The following is a 5760-nucleotide window of genomic DNA, read 5'->3' as shown; positions in this document are numbered from 1 at the left end:
TGTGAGGACCATCATTTCTGGCAGAAATTGATCCCACCTTAACCCCCTTTTGCCCCACCAAAACACAGCTGCTTATTCCCTGCACAACTCCAAATTTCTCCCGTACTTGTGAACTGACACCTGTTTCTCTGCCCAATGGTCATATATCCCCAACAATCCACACATCAGGGGCAGCGATACCTATACACATGGACCCATTCTAACAATAAATCCAGGCCAATATCAGATAAATGCACCCTGTTAGGCCGAAACAAACCCTCGTCAACTGTGTTAAAATCAGGATGGCCAATAACCATATCCCCTGACTGCAACACAAACTTCCCAACAGCCTTATTAATTTTTTTTCTAGCCCTCCAAATATCTGTGCCAGCCGGGCACCCCTTCAAACCTTCCTATGCACAGTGCTTGACCACAACACTTGCAAACCACCAAACCTAACTTGAATTTGGGCTAAATCCCGATTCATCGCAACAACTTATCTGACCCGACATCGTTACCCCGACGTGCAGGATCAAAACCTGAGGGGCTCGCTTCTTCCTTGTGAGGACCATCATTTCTGGCAGAAATTGATCCCACCTTAACCCCCTCTTGCCCCACCAAAACACAGTTGCTTATTCCCTGCACAACTCCAAATTTCTCTCGTACTGGTGAACTGACACCTGTTTCTCTGCCCAATGGTCATATGTCCCCAACAATCCACACATCAGGGGCAGCGATACCTAAAATAAACCAGGAAATAAATTAGAAAATCAATCAAACTAATGAGGGATGGACGTAAGTGCACTAACAGTTCGATTTCCATTTCCAGATTCGATGAAACCCAACCACGCCTCTTCCATCGCGGCCCTTTTGTGAAAGGAGTGGGTACCGAACTGCTCGCTATCCAAACCCAAACTAGCTAAACACCTCTGGAAACCCACCAATACTGAAACTTTGATAAGGCTTCGCCTCTGGCGTGCACCAGCAAAGGGCAAGGAAAACTCCCCTAACCACTTAACTGGACAGACGAAGCTACCCAGCCAGCCACCAAACCTGATCCCTGAACCCCTGCCCTGCTGGTCGGTCTTTGACCTGTGCACTAATAAGCTGATATGATCCAAACATCAAATTGCCTCCCGCTCTCTTAGTTGTGCAGAGTAGCTTACTTATCCTCAAGGGCCAGAAAAAGGCCACATTAAAATGCTTTACCTCAAACAGTGAACTACGCAATGACTGTGAAACCCATCTAGTACTAACAGTGTAACCGGCTTTCTACCATCCATTACAGCTAAAACCCTCTAAAGCCCAGCCACCGCTCTAGGCACTACAAACTCTTTTGTAATATCCCCGAAACCAAGCAGCTTGATAAAAAAGAAAAATCCAGCCAGCTTCCTCTCCACTGAGCTGCCCCCAACCCACTATCTTACAGCACTAGCACATAAATTAGCAGTGCCCTGACCTCTACGACCTCCAGCTTCATTTTCCCTGCCTGCTTAACATACTCACTCCTGGCAAACGCATAAGCTTCCCACTTTACCAGTGTGACAGAAGCTCAAACTAAGTCCATCACTAGAATGTCACAAGGTCCCATAGTACCGGACGGCATCCCTGCCTGACTTGATCTGCTTGGGGCGGACCACTTCCTGAACTGTCAGCTGCTTGTGACGGCACGAGCCCCGCCAAATGCGTGCCAGAGTATGTAATCACTGAACCTGCACTGGCCCTCATTAAAAGCTCAGCAGTGTCCATCTTGCTACCGGCTGACAAAACCAAGGCCAACCCAATGTCGGCCGCAAATTGAAAGGGGTTCATCTTCTGCATTGTAATTAATTCTATCCATAATTCCATATTCTTTGCATGCCAGGATAAATGCCATAGCGTCACCACGCCATCCCACTATAATGTCTACGCAAACTCAATCCTATGCTGATATTTAAGTAGGGCTGAGCAAAGGTAAGGGGATTTTTAACCTATTACGCTCGCCAATATAGAAAACGCCTGAGAGCAAGTTGGAAAACGTTCGAGGGAAAAGCCTTCTCTTGGTGTCCTCTTTTTAGGCCTCATCTTTTTTTTTCTAGACCTGGCTAATGCCTCCCTGTAGCCTGGCAGCAATGACTATAATGTATCTCCCCAAACACCCCACCCCAGATCATCTCCTTCACTTTGGATAGCAAATGCAACTCCAAACGGACTGGTAATGAACACATACGCATCCTTGAAGTAGACATCAGAGACTTTCCCAGCCTCAACTACACCCAACATAGGAGCAGGGAGATTGACCATAGCCATGCCCCCTGGGACAGGCACAGTCCCCCTCCCACTATTGACCCTGCTAGGCTAGCACTGACCCCCACCAGCACAGGAGAGGGCCCACCCATCCTGTAGCCACGCCTGGGGCCGCACTAACAGCCGGCACCGAAACTGCTACCAGCTTGTATGATCCCCTGGGCCACTTGTAGGACCCCTTGCCTGGATTTCCAGGGCCACCAACATGCACCTTAAATTGCTGATAAGTCTACCGACCCTGCGCTCATAGGCAGAGGCCCACCAGCCAAGAGGGCACGCTCAGTTCCTGGAACTATTTTAGCTGCATCCCCCACTGCTGCCACAGTCTGAGATGGCATGCTTGCCCGTGACTCACACCACCCACCTTTTCCCGCCACTTCTCTTCTTTATGCCTACCTCCTCTAGACCCCCCCCCCCAGCATGTGTCGCACCAACCTAAGGCTGTCTCACACTTTAATCTGGTCTGTAACTGTTTCATACGCTCATAATATATATTTTCTTTAACTGTGCATGCAATGTCTTGTATATAATGTATACCCTGTTCATTTATGTAACTGTACTTGTAACCATGTATTATTTGTTTTACTCTGTGCCCAGGACATACTTGAAAACGAGAGGTAACTCTCAATGTATTACTTCCTGGTAAAATATTTTATAAATAAATAAATAAATAAATAAACCTTACATCCCTGAAGGTAATAGCACTTCCATAGGGATAGTCAAAGGGAGTAAGCATGGCACCCAGGGGGGGAAGGGTGGGGGCGGGGAGATGTGCCGGCAGCGGGGGGAGGGGGGCGGCGGGGACATGTATTCAATATTACATTCCCCGGGAAAAGCAAAACTAGTTTATCATAATCTCCCAGATACAGTACAAAACTGATCCACAAGTGGTGCAAAGACACGGCACTCAATTTATCACAGGGGGGAGGGGGACACGTTGTAAGCAGTGGGCTATTTGTAATTGAATTTGATTAATACATTGGGGGGGTTTACTCCCGTTTTGTAGCCTGGATATTATCTCCCTGAGAGTCTTGTCCAGTTTTACCCAGATTCACTGCTTAATTTCAAACTTGCTTAGTTTCAGGCAGAAATATGTACTATAGCTGTAACAAATCTGCTTGCATGGTTTAGTAAAGCTGGCAATTTGTCATCTGGGACCTACAGTAATCCTTTAAGAGCTTCATGACCACCTTATAAGTGTTATATATCATAGCCACTACAAAAATATTTATGAACGGCATTGTGATACATTGCCAGCTATGGCAGGGTTAACGCAAAAAGCTTCCTATACTATAGTTATATATTTTATAAACAACCACCCCGCATCACATCTGTCCCCTGTTATCCAGACATCTCCTACTGAGGCCAAGTAATTAAGCAGCACAACAAGGTCTTCAATTTTTCATTGCCATGCTCAGTGGGGAATCATACTGACCCTTGCTGGCTGCTTCTAGCTTTGTAAGCCCTTAAATGAATCACGTTGTTGTTGCAGAATGTGATTGACACAGAAAGAAAGTAATGGTTAGAATCCTGGGTCCCAGGGACATTACATGGCTGAGTGGAACCCCCAACATTGGCCTAGACTCACAAAAATCTTTTATGCCATTTAATGTTCTGTTTACCTTACATAATGTTAATAGTAAAGCTGCACTCATTAAACAAACTAACATCATGTTAATGTTACGTTAAGAGCATCACATTAATATTAATGGACATCGGTACAAATTGTATGCTAATTAGCCTTTATATGAGGCATACCATACTCACTAAACTGTTAATATTAACTTGTTACGTTAAGTAAGCCATACCTAAACTTGGCATTAGCGATCACGTATTACCAGATAAAAAGCTACAATAGTAGATGAGTTAATTCAATGAGCTTCTGTCTACTTTGTAATATATTAATTAACCCATGACTAGTTGACAACTAGGGGTGACAAATGAATTAATGTATACCTCAAACTACACTTCCCCTACTCTACTATTTATTTTATTTTATTTATTTATTTATTTATAAAATATTTTACCAGGAAGTAATACATTGAGAGTTACCTCTCGTTTTCAAGTATGTCCTACTACTGCTACCCCTCCTCCACCTACTAAACATTAGCCATATAGAATAAATAATTTGCTTCGGTGAAGGGTCTTCTTCTTGTAATAAATCCTTTGCATTTATAGAGCTCATGAGATCCCAGCCCAAGACCAAGACATCCAGACAGAGAGGATATTGTCCTCAAACAAATAGGTGTGAAACATTATGTTCCCATTTAATGCTCTCTCCTCGTCGGCAGCTATTGACTGTAATTAATGCTCTGGCAATCACAGATGTTGCCCTGTTATTATTTGCGGTGCTTCACTTATGAAGAACCTATTCTGAGATACATCGTTTTATTCCACACAGAAAGCAGAGAGTAAAAGTATAAAAAGCAGCAGCAGCAGCAGAAAAAAAAAACCCACATGAAAGATAGGGAGAAACAAAGACCATGAAAAGGACAGGGCAAGAGCTGGGACTGGAAGAGCATTGTATAGAAAGAGGTCACTCAGTTCTCTACTACCTCTATCCTATTACCTTACTCACCCAGTGCAGAAGCAGGGAGTGGAGACAAAAATACCATCTGTTCAATCTCTATTTAAAGACAATACTGTACTTCACAAGGATTGAAAGAGAGAGACGTACTGAGATCAAAAGGATGCAATGAAAAAAAAAGCGAGAGAAAGGATTGTATAGACACAGAGGGCTTACTCATTAAACTGCAATAGTGCCAATTGGGGCACTACTGCCCATAAACGAAGGATGGGCACTTTCTTCGATTTGGTTCTAAAAAGAATCTGTGCTTTGGACATGGTTTTCCAAAAAAATGTTGTTGGGTGTGGTTTTGAATTTTTACCAAATTATGGAAAAAGCTCAAAATCAGCAGGAAAATGCTTAATAGCAAAATAAAGCATGAACAAATAAGTATACAATCATAAAAACAGCCAGGAAACTGAAATATCTGAAAAACTTTAACTAATTAATATAGCAAGAAACACCTACTTATGGGTACTTGGCCTGCTGGTTTGGTTCTAAATAATTTTGTAGCTTCGATTTTGGTTCTAAAATATTACAAGTTGTGATTTTGTATTTGGCTCTAAGGTTCTGGAAAGGTCTTATTTTGGTTTTGGCTCTCTTACTGAATCTCCCATTAAAGTCATCTGGAGTGTCTGTAGAATAGTGCCTCAATTGGCACTATCCGAAATGATGAATGACCCCCAGAAAGTGAAAGGGACAGAGAGAGGGAGAGAATAAAAAAAAAGAGAGATTAATTAGGATAAATAAAAAGATGATGACTGAAATGAGAGGGATGTAGAGAGACGCTAACAGAAAATCAGAGAGAGAAAGAGAGAGAGATGTATGGCAGGGAGAAAAAGAGAGCACTGCAAAAAAAAAAAAAAAAACAGTGTTGTGAAGAGAACAACACCAGAGAAATAGAGAAGGAAGGATAAATTCCGGGTCAG

The sequence above is a fragment of the Ascaphus truei genome, chromosome 3, assembly GCF_040206685.1.
Source record: "Ascaphus truei isolate aAscTru1 chromosome 3, aAscTru1.hap1, whole genome shotgun sequence".
NCBI classification, from domain to species: Eukaryota; Metazoa; Chordata; class Amphibia; order Anura; family Ascaphidae; genus Ascaphus; species Ascaphus truei.
Note: the sequence above shows the minus strand (reverse complement) of the source record.